Source organism: Nuphar pumila, chromosome 8 (assembly GCF_984573655.1).
Source record: "Nuphar pumila chromosome 8, dmNupPumi1.hap1.1, whole genome shotgun sequence".
Lineage (NCBI taxonomy): Eukaryota > Viridiplantae > Streptophyta > Magnoliopsida > Nymphaeales > Nymphaeaceae > Nuphar > Nuphar pumila.
Genome location: NC_143256.1, coordinates 26,143,224 through 26,155,660, shown reverse-complemented (window position 1 = coordinate 26,155,660; position 12,437 = coordinate 26,143,224). Strand labels below are relative to the sequence as shown.

General features: G+C 38.5%; 1 pseudogene; it reads left to right on the top strand.

Moving 5' to 3' along the window:
• The first annotated feature begins 3,926 nt into the window (after positions 1 to 3,926).
• Positions 3,927 to 4,936, top strand: LOC149829843 (proteasome subunit alpha type-4-like; annotated as a pseudogene).
• The last annotated feature ends 7,501 nt before the right edge of the window (positions 4,937 to 12,437 follow it).

Genomic DNA, 12,437 nt, shown 5'->3' with positions numbered 1-12,437 from the left:
GAAGAATACGCTTGATCGCCCACCAGTGAGTCACCATGGGATGATGCATGAATTGACACACCTTGTTGACGAAAAAAGCAATATCAGGTCGAGTGATGGAGAGATATTGAAGGCCACCGACTATACTCAGGTATAGTGTTGGGTCATGGAACGCGGAGGCATCATCTTTAAGTAGCCAAGTAGTGGAGCTCAAGGGAGTGGAGACAGGCTTTCCATCTGCCATAGAAGCACGACAAAGAATATTCAAGGCATAAGTACGCTGACACAAATGAAGACCTGAGGAAGCATAAAGCACTTCAATGCCCAAGAAATAGTTTAGACGCCCAAGGTCTTTAACGAAGAAGGCACAACTAAGCTGTTGAATTAACTAGTTGATGGCAATGTGTGAACTTCTTGTAATTATGATATCATCAACGTAGATGAGAACATGCATAATCAAAGCATGGTCTCAAAAGACAAACAGAGAAGCATCAGAGAGAGACATCTGGAAGCCGCATGACTGAAGATAAGAGCTGAGGCGGTGATACCAGGCATGTAGAGCCTGTTTGAAACCATGCAAAGCACGGTCTAACTTACAAACATAATGAGGATGAGAATTGTCTTCAAAACCGGGAGGTTGTGTCATATAAACATCTTCTGAGAGAACATCGTTGAGAAAGGCATTGTTAAAATCCAATTGATGTAGAGGCCATGTGAACGAGACCGCAAGGGCAATAACCACTCAGATGGTGGTAGGTTTTATCACGAGACTGAAAGTCTCAGAAAAATTAATACCTTCTTCTTGATGAAACCCCTTGGCAACAAGTTGGGCTTTGTATCGAGCAACAGAGCCATTGGCGTGATGTTTAATTCTGAAGACCCATTTGGAGCCAACGACATTATATTGAGGAAGAGGAGGAACAAGGTGTCATGTATGATTGAGCTATAAAGCACTAAATTCTTCTTGCATGGCTGAGCGCCACTTAGGATCAAGATTGACCTATTTGATGGAGGTGGGTTAAGGTGTGAGTAAAATCGGGCTAAAGAGAGCAAGTGAAATCGAATAGCGAGAAGAATGGAAGGTATGCGGTTTAAGGGAGTTGGTCATAGACCGCGTAACCATAGGATGAACATGATTCAGGGGCGGTTCAGAACGAGTTTGAGAGAGTCAATGGTTGGTAGAGAAAGAGGTGGTGAGGCAAGTTCAGAGAGGTCAGCATTAGGAATGGGATGCATACCATTAGTGGGGGACGGAGGGGGAAGAGAGGAATCAGGTGGAGGTGGTAGTTCAAAAGCCGACAAGGGTAGGGAATCTGAGGGAGGAAGAAGAATGGGTGGGGAGAGACCCCAGGCAATGAAGGAAGGTGAAGGGGACAATGGTTCAGAACATATAGGTCCAAGAGTGAACTCATCAAAGTAAATGTGGCGGGAGACATAGGTGAGGTTACGAAATGGATCAAGACATAGATAGCCCTTTGTGGCGAGAGGCATATCCAAGAAAGATGCAAAGGACAATCTTGGGGTGAAATTTGGTAGTGAGATATGGTGTTAACAGGGGTTAGCATCGGGCACCAAAAATGTGAAGATAATCATAGGTAGGTGGTTTATTAAAAAGTAGCTCGTGAGGTGTTTCACGATGAAGGACAAAGGTGGGGAGACAGTTAATAATATAGACAGCAGTACAAAAAGCTTCGACCCAGAAAGAGTGTAGTAAAGACATGGAAGAAATCAGGCTCAGGCCAGTTTCAACATGTCGATGTTTTCGTTCAACGAGACTGTTTTACTTGGGACTGTGCATGCACGAAAACTGATGCAGTATGCCATGGTCTCGTAAGAAGTTTTCAAACTCATGACTGGTGAACTCTCCTACATTATCATATTGAAAGGTGTAGACAGAGGTTTGCAGTTGTTTTTCAATAACGAACTTAAAGGCTTTGAAGCATTCAAAAACTTGTGACTTAGTGAGCAAAGGAAAAAGCCATAAAAATCAAGAAAAATCTTCAACAATAAGAAGATAAAAGGGAAAATCTTTATATGAGTTAATTGGAGCGGGTCCCAAAGCATCGGCGTGAAGAAGTTTGAGATGAGATTTTATGGATGAAGTCGAGTGGCCAAACGGCAGTTTATGAGCCTTGCCAATAAGACAACTTTCACACACCTTTGTTTTGTTATTTTTATTAACAGAAATAACATGACTAGAATGTAAATGAGAGATAATCTTCTTATTTGCATGACCGAGATGTTTGTGCCAAATGTCAAATGAAGCTACTTTGTCTGCATATGCCGCCACCTATGTATAGAGATCTGATTTAATTGGGTAGAGCCTCACATGGAATTTTGGTCCTCGTAGATGAATCTTGCCTGTCTCAAGAAATTTAAAGGGAGTAAATTCAAAAATACAGTCATTATCTTCAGTAAACTTCCCCACAGATAAAAGATTCTTCGTAATAACTTGAACGTGAAGAACATCTTTTAGGCAAAAAGTGAAGCCTTGAGAATTCAAAATAAGATTGCCAGTGTGAGAGATAGAGAGCATCTTACCATTACCCACCATAAACTGCTCACCACCGTGATATTGTGATTTTTTAGAAAATTATTGATCATCCATGCTTAGATGATTTGTAGCACCAGTATCAGGATACCAGTAATCATCATTGGATTGTTGAAGAGTCATGGCTGAAAAGGCTTTAGGAATATCCCAACAGGTTTTAGCAATGTGTCCTCATTTTTCGCAAAACTTATAGGTTATGGTGTCACGCTCGCCTTGGTAACTGAGGTTGTTATTATTGGTTGTGTTGGGAGAGGGACTTCTTCCTTGATCCCTCCCATGACCTCTATTAAAATTATGGTCGTGACCTCGACCTCTGAAAGTGGTGAAGGTCGTTTGTTGAGATTCAGATGTTTCAGGAATCTTGATATGAGATAAAAGCACACATTTTTCCTGATTGAGAAGCATATCATATAAATTTGTAAAGGAGTATGATACTGAATTGGTTGTGACAGATGTCACAAAGCTCTCATATTCATGAGGTAGACCATTCAACGTAATTTGGATTAATTCTTCATTGTTTACAGGGTGATTTGTGGCGGCGAGCGAGTTGACTAGAAATTTGATGTGATCCAAATAGGACAGCATATCCAGACTTTCTTTCTTAATGAAAGCTAAGTCTTTCTTCAAAATCATGAGTTTTAAAGGAGATTGAGGCCCATATGATTTTTCTGAAGTAAGCCAAGCCTCACGTGTTGTTTTGGTTCTTATAATTTAACCAAGAATAGTTTCTGAAATGATAGCTTTTATCCAACTAAGTGCCAATTGGTCAGAGTGAGTCCAAATAGGATAACTTGAATTCTCTATCTTACTTCTGTCTGGCGTGCCAATAAAAAGCTCTGGTTGACGAGATGACCCGTCAACAAATTTAAGAAGGTCATGACGGATTCAAGCTGAGATCTCCACAACAAATAGTTGTCCCGATTAAGCTTAATCAAGATAAGGCTTGCAATAGCGTTCTACTGGGTCATAGTCCAGGGAAGAGACGACGATGAGGCCATGTCAAGCTCGATGGAGAGTCGTGGCTCTGATACCATAAAACGGCTACAACAGAGAGAAGAAAATGTCTTTTGAATTGCATTTCTTTGAGGATAGCCGAGTAGGCTATTTATAGGCTGAACAACGTATAATGGTTTACACACATGAAAAACGGTAACTTTGAAATTATCATTTTTTATAATGATTATAAAAAATGATAACCAACAACCTTTAGTTGCACTCTTCATTGGAATCCGACTCTTTATGTGCTGGAATATTCTGGACACAAGAGAGGTTCACTGTGTTTTGATGTTTACTTAGAAACAGTGTCTACCATATCCTTATTAGCTTATTATGAGGATTTTTTTTTATCTGAGAAGATATGGCTCTGTTTTGTTTCTTTTTGCAGTCATTAGCCAAGATGTCTAGATGGTATGATAGTCGAACAACCATATTTTCTCCCGAAGGTCGGCTTTACCAGGTTGAGTATGTTATGGCAGCTATAGGAAATGTTGGAACTGCAATTGGGGTTATGGCCAAGGATCAGGGCCGTACCTGTGTTTTATGGGGCCTGAGGCGGAGGGGAAAAATGGCCCCCCTATTAATAGTAGGAGTTCGAGGGCAGCGCCTCGAAATTTTTTGAGCCCTCTATTAATAGTAGGAGTTCGAGGGCAGGGCCTCCAATTTTTTGGAGGCCCCTAATGAAAATGGAATCCTTATTAAAAATGGGCCCCTAAAATTTTTTTTGGCCCATGGGCCCTGAGGCCCAAGTCTCATTGGCCTCCTGACAGGTCCAGCTCTGCCAAGGATGGAGTTGTTTTGGTTGGAGAGAAAAAAAAAGTAACATCCAAGCTTCTTCAAACATCAAAATCTACGGAGATGTACATGATTGATTATCTTGGCATGCGTTATGGCAGGAATCATGTCTGATGCTAACATTCTGATTAACACAGATCGTGTTCAAGCTCAACGTTATGCGTATGCTTACCAGGAACCTACACCCGTTGAGCAGCTAGTGCAGTCTCTGTGTGATACAAAGCAAGGATATACACAGTTTGGTGGGCTTCAGCCAGTTGGTGTGTCATTCTTGTTTGCTGGTTGGGACAAGAACTTTGGGTTTCAGTTATACACGAGTGATCCAAGTGGAAACTGTGGAGGATGGAAGGCTGCTGCAATTGGAGGAAATAACCAGGTTGCACAATCCATGATTAAACATGAATACAAGGATGGAGAGAAGAGGCAGTTCAGTTGGTGTTAAAAGTGCTTAGCAAGACCATGGACAACACAAGCCTCACTTCTGACAAGCTTGAACTGGTTGAGATCTTTGTAGCTCCTAATGGAGAGGTGAAATACCTTGTTTGTTCACCCGAATCAGTTAACAAATTATTGGTAAAATTTGGAGTTACCCAACAGGCTCCTGAAATCTCTTGAACTATTTTAAGTGCCTCTACAATTTAGCCTCTTTTCATCATGTTGATGTGCATTTCCTTACTTATTAGGTGCATACCCTGTCAAGTACATTTTCATGTTTTTACTCTATATATTGTTGGCACCACCGGCAAAATGCAGTCTATTCTGGAGATTAGAATGCAAATGAAAACATTTGGCCACATTGTTGAAGAAACAAAAAGGAAGAAGAAAAAGGTCCATGAGCTTGCCATGCATGCACAATTATATTGCTTTTAAGCAATATATAAAAAGGATTCTTGTAGTAACTTCAGCCTAATGGATGGTCAGGAGTGATCTCTTCACGAATATTTGAATGCGGCTCAGGTAAAAATATTCATACTCGAGGCAAAATTCAATTAGAGATCCATATTCGGGGCAAAAATTCAATTTGAGATTCATATTCTGGGCAAAAATCCAATTTGAGATCCATATTGGAGGAAAAAATCCATATTCAGAGCAAATATTCAATTCTAGATCCATATTCGAGGCAAAAATTCATATAGGGGCCAAAAATTCAATTTGAGATCCATATTCGAGGCAAAAATATATATTGAGGTCAAATATCCAATTCTAGATCCATATTCGAGGCAAAAATCCATATTGGGGCCAAAAATCCAATTCAAGATCTATATTTAAGGTTAATATCCATATTCATGGCAAAAATCCAATTCCAAATCCATATACATGACAAAAATGTCATTCAAGATCCATATTCGGGGCAAAAATCCATATTTGGGGCAAATGACCAATTCCAAATCCATATTCATGGCAAAAAATCATGCTTTTTAGATATAATTTCATAATTGAATCCATATCTGAGCAAAAAAACCATAATAAATTGGTTAAAACGTGGAAAATGGTGAACAGATTGGGTCATACAGTCCAAAGCAAAGTAATTTGACCCATTATCCATGATTGTCCAAGTTGTCCTCACATTGTCATCAAACAACGGACATTTGGAACATAGCATCTGAGTACGGTCCAAACAAACATTGGACTTGGAACATTTGTTTCAGAACGAGCATAACACCAATGTTCTGCTCTGTCTTTTTTTTTTTTCATTTCGTCCCATCTTGGACAAGCCATCAAACATACCCTCAGTGGTCATTGGTTTCGCTCCAAAACGTGGAAAATCGACCAATTTTTTAGCCTTTCCCCACTATGAATGAAACAAAAATTGTTGGTGGTGGCCCTACATTTTCATAGGAAATGGCCTATGCACCTTCCCTGAGGAAGTGCTTTCCCGCACGAGTGTGGGAGTTTTTCAATGGTCAAGGGCCAACTCATCTCTCTCTTATGAAAGGGCGGCTTGTAACGAATGGGTTAATCTTAGTTTTCATTAAGTTGGCCGACAATTATGGCAAATTATAGAGACGTCATGGAATGGACAGTGCTTACTTTTTACAATAATTTAAAAAGTGAGAGATGAGTTGGCCCTTGCACCAACTCCATACAAAAGTTAATGGTGAACTTCAACTTGTTGGATCTAAAAATCAACGGCCAGGATAAAATGTTAACAAATAAAAAAATTCCCTATGACCTTACAAGAGAAGAGAGTAAACTAACCTTAACTTGATTTCCCTTCACAAAAAGATTGTGAGATAGTGCAGGCATACTAGAAAATAGTGCAAGAAAGTAATAAATAAAATGAAAACGGGGGTTGTACGTAGCTGGCTAGGTCCAGTTCTACTGAAAGACGCCTTTTTACCTGGAAAATAAAACTTTTCATGGCATAAAAAACTCATTGCCTTTCTTTCATGTCCATAAGCTGTCATCCCAAGGATTTATCCACGTTTTTTCTTTATTTTTACTCCGAGAAACCACCTCAGGATCATAAACCTAGTCACGTTAGCTATGTCTGTCTACTGTATTTATGGTCGTTGTCCTAGCAGCATAAAACTCCCAAAGCTTACCCCTCGCCCCGGGGAAGTCACCATGCTTCGGCACATGCAGAGAATGATGCTCATGGGATTTGAACCTAGACCACCTGCCCCGCCTAGCAGCCTAGGCCCCATCCGACTGCACCAAACCCCTTGTGGCTAAGGATTTATCCGTTTACTACCTCAAAATGGATCGTGACCGTATAGAAATTAGGGGTGGCAATTTCTGACACGACCCACCAACCCGACCCGCTTCTTAGGCGGGTTCGGGTTTGGCTTAAACGGATTTGTGTCATAAATGGGTCGACCCGCTTAACCCATTTATGAAACGGGTCGGTGTTAGGGATATGCCAACCCGCCAACCTGTTTACCATATCTGCCATTAACCAAAAATATAAGGAGAAAAAGGGAAACACACCAAAACAAGTAACCCGGAGAAGAACAGGTTTTCTTCATGGCATTAATTCTGCCTGCAGTAAATAAATGCTCATCCTTAGTGTTTTGCTCCTTTTTCGTTTGCTTCCATCGGAAGATACGCGGTACCACCATGGTCGCTCTTCGGCTCATTCCCGAGCCCATACTCGTCGGGGACCTCGCCGGGATCCCCCCATGTGCTCATCCTCCCGGTGAGCGGCGTGACCATCCCCCGTGGCCAGAACCACCTGGTCCACAACGCCTTTGCCGGTGGCTCCCCTGAGACCGACTTCTACAAGGGCTCGTTCGGGGACATCGCCGCCGTCCACGGCGCCCCCAGGCTCACCCTTGACCCGCTCCACAACTGCGCGGGGATCACAGCGATCGCAGCCCTCCTAGCCCTTGGTGTCCGGTCCGTCGGCATCTCGGTCTCGCTAGAGAAGGGGCTCCCTCTCGGCAGCGGCCTCTGCTCAAGCGCGGCCAGCACCGCCGCCGTCGCCTTTGTCGTGAATGCCTTCTTCGACGGCCGATTCTCCGGCCTCGACCTCGTCCTCGTCCTCACCAACCCGTTTACCCGAACCCGACCTGTTTATTAAACAGGTTAATCGTGTCGTGTCGGGTTATCCGTTTAATAAACGGGTCGGGTTCGTGTTTGCCACAGCCGACCCGTTTAATAAACGGGTCGGGTTCGTGTTGAGGTTTGCTGACCCGCCAACCCCTAATAGAAATCCCTTACCACTACTTGTAATTTAGAGAGAAGAGTGGCAGCTTCACATTTCATCAACTCTCTTTCTGTTTTGGTAAATATGATAATTTGCAATATTTGTGGCAATGGTGCAGTTCTTTTGGAACACTATAAGTGCATATAGCCCAAGGGAGCCAATAAACAAGCATTTTCCCATAATTATGATTAATTATCTCTTCTTGCATCCAACACCGGGACCTTTACACAACCAAAGAAATGTTTATATAATATAGCAATGTTGTTCAGGTCGGATAATCTTACGGAATCGGCCAGAAATCAATACGAAACTAAGCTGATTCTGTTTATGTTTAAATATGTTTTAAAATATGTAATGTTTTTTAATATTTTCATGACACGTCATCAGATGGTTACATTTTGGCTGATTTAGTTCGATTGTGATCAGAATCCAAATCGGCCCATTCCCTGAATCGTTTCCCAAATCTATTCAGGGCCGATATGATTCTGGACAACATTAATGCAAAACAGTGATGATAATTCTGGGAACTAGAGGTGTAGGTGAAACTAGACTTGGACCAGATTTTTTGGGTATGGTATCAAGTCCGAACCTGAGTTTAATCGGGTTCACTATAAAAAAAAACATACCCGGACCCAATAAGAACTACATGAACCAAACCCGAATCATACCCGATAAACCATATTTTTTTATCATTTTTATATTGAAAATTTTCAGGTCTTAATTGGAACTCGGGTCGGGTCCAGGTCTTGTATAAAATTTCACAAACTATACCAGGTTCTATGTATTAATCGGTCATTCGGGTCCAGACCCGGACCTTGATTGGGTCTTCTTATTTATCACCCTACTCGGACTCTATAGGGTTTGGTTCGGTTCGGGTTGGGTCTGGGAACTAGTGGAGCTTGCACATCTCAAAGATCATCACTCCTATCACCAAGAACCAATGGTACCATGTCATTTTACATATGAACTCTTGGTACTTTTAGATGACGCAATTTTAAACATCATTTTGACCAAACAAAGTCTAATATCTTTGATTGGCACCATTATCATGTTGGATTGATGCCATACCTGTCTGTGTGTTAATGTCACACATATTGTGCTTGAAAATGCTAGAGTATATTGTAGATGCATACAATCAAACATGCCCTAACTTGTGTATTCGACTGTGGATCTCAAATTTTGAAAAAGAAGAGGGTTTTTCACAAGAATTTTTTTTAAGAAAAGGAATCAAAAATCAGATCCGAATTCGAGCGTTATGGAATCTGTTATGCAAGTTGCGCATTTTTTTTTCTTCTTCTTCTTCTAAAGAACATAGATCAATCCCACCAGGAGCTCAAAATCTTCAATTGTAGGTTTCAGCATGAGAGTGTATGTATCTTGTATGTACGTGAATCCTAAAAAATAAACGAGCTTGATGGCATAGGCTACCAAGACTAAAAAATATATATATAAATAAAAACAATATACAAAGATCAGGAAGTTCTATACTTGCAAAATAAACTAAAATAAATGAAATAAACAAGAACCGAATTACACTTTGGGCAAAGGTAGTCATTTTCTACATTGATGATGAGCACGAGGGAACTCGAAGAGCACTCTAGCTCGGTGTGAACTCTAAAAGTTAGGTGAGATAGAAGATCTGAGTCCTAGGTTAAGCTAAGTGGGCTCAATTAGGTTAGATTTGTTGAGTCTAGTTGTGTCAAAATTTTGACAAAATATATTTGCAATTAGGTTTCAAACGTTAGATGGTGGAACAAAGAAAAATGAACCCTTATTTATAGTTTTTATAGAAGATCCAAACACAATTTTTGAGTATCAAGGGTTCGTAAATCTGGATCCATCTAAAAATAAAATGGTGGAATCCTATTGGTTGGATTTTAAATGGATTTCTATGATTGATCAAGGGTACTTAGGGGTTAGGTTTTGGTTGGTTTAGGATTATGATAGGGCTTAATCTTCGGTTTTGAGGGGATTCAAATAGGATTTTGGGCGGGCTTCTCAAAATGAGGCATATTTTTTAACTAAAAAAGTTGGTTGACGACACAATTTACTGACAACAAACAATAATTATTAGAAAAAGCATCGATGACAAATAAAAAGTGCTAATGACTCATCAAAAGTGCTAATGACACATTAGATTTGCTAACGATAATTCACCATTTTCTTACCCTCCTAATGACACATGTGAAAAAATGGCTAACGAGACATTGATGTGTCGCCAGCATTTTTGGACAACTGCTAATGATAGATAGATTGTCGTTAGCAAAATCAGGTAAAATATTGTCATGATAAATTTTTTTGTCGTAACTTTCTATCTGAATGTCATTTTGAGGTGATTTTTTATGTGTTAGAAGTATAACATCCTCTACTTTAATTCATATTTTAAGGAAAACTCAAATTCAATCATTTTAATGAAAAAATACTCTCAAAATATGTCTTATCTTAAAAAAATTTACTAAACAAGTCATTTTATTTTAGTCGTGATATCAATTTTGGCTTGTTAAAAAGCCAAGATCTTTTAGTTCAATTGATCTTTTGAACAAAAATCTTGAAGATGCCATTCTGAAGGTGAAAAATGAAGTTCAATTTAACATAACTTTGAAATGAACCAAAAATACTGAATTTTGGTATGTGACTCATGACATGAAATGACTCGGTCAAAATTTGGGTGTCTACTTCGACTTAATCCATTTAATATGAATCAACACTTATCATTTTTTTCAATAATTTTTTTGAGTCTTGAATATTTATAAAATTTTGACCCATTGATTTTCAAATCCAATAAAAATCTACTAGCATTTTAAAATCAAATAGTCTCAGAGTTAACTCCTACAATATCAAACATTGTACATCACCTCTATATGGTCAAATTTTAAAAAAAATAAAAAAAACTATAGTCACACAAAATTTGTAACTACATCCTACTCATATAGGATTTTAAGTGTGTGTATATATGTGTGTGTGAAAATGGGGATTGTGCTGCCCTCTTTTTATGTCACCATTAAGATCCTCCAAAAGTCCTAGTTTTATGTGTTTGATGTTAGATATGAACCATTAGATGTGTTTATCACTGTTTATTCAATAAAAAAACATGTTTTTGATTAAGCACCTTTATACTCATATGTGCATTTTAAAGAGGTAAAAAAAATCAATGATTGATATTCTACTAAAATCATCATAAAATATTTACATTTTACATCAAATCAATTTTAATAAAGCATGTTTCTTAATAAATAAGCATTGATAAACACATCCAAATGTTTAGATCTAAGTATAAAATAACTAATACTACTATTTTTAGGTCTTAACAGTGACTTAACGAAAAAGAGGCAGCACAATCCCCATTCTCAAAATATGAAGAATGCTATTTAAAAAGTTGTACTCATATTTTTAATAATTGAGGCTTGTCAGTACTTTTGGACAAACATTTTTCCACAATTTTATGGAAAAAACGCATGTGTGGATTGACGATCAAAACACAATTGGTTATTGATTGTGACTTTTTCATGTATGATGGTGACAATAAAGAGTGAAATGAATTATTTTTGGTAGACAATAAGAAAAAGCTTTAAAAAGTTAAAAGGTAGGGTCACTGTCCATATCTTGTTTGCTTTCCCTCAGCTTTCACATGAACAGGATCTAAAAAGTTGGTCACAGTCATAAGCTAACCGTTGGTTTATTGGCAAACTCTGGCTACATTACAATGAAGATATTGACAATTGATGTCATTGGGGCCCACAAATTTTCTTTTAGGTGTTGTTTGATGTTAACCCAAATTTCTTGATTTTTCAGTTAATGGAGCAGTGGAAAACTAGGAACTTTTTTGGATCTTATGTAATCAAACAATAGGTTGCTGGAAATAATGAGAAATTAAAATATATATAAAAGAACTGCATTCTTTCAAAGGCTTTCATGTGTCTCCATCAATTTACAAAGAATTTAAAGTAAAAGTTGTAAATGAGATATGAAAGCCATTAAGAAAAATCTCTATGAACAGTGAAAATGACGAGTTTTTAAAGAGAAAATATTGGTACATAAGAAACCGTAAAATATATATGTAATATATAAAAATATATTGCAAACATATAAATAATATAAAAACTTTAAAAAAATGTTTTTAATGCATTAAAAAGGTGATTTTTATTTTATTTTTTAAAATATCATTTTTTTTAAACGGCAAAGTAATGGCTATTGCAAATAATGCATTAAATTTACTATATTTTCAAAATGTTGGTGATATATATTTGTGACAATGGTCTTAGAACTCATGGAATTGGTGACACATCAAGCGATGCCCAGCTGAACCCTAATCTTCTTCTCATTAGAGCATGATAAAGTGTTAAGAGTAGAAATATTGGGAATTCATGAACTTGCTTACCCTTCACATGAAGCCAAAGAAAACCTTAAATGTGGCTCATTTATGTCAAGCATGCATGGTGGAAGTCATAAATGCGCAGCTGATTTTGT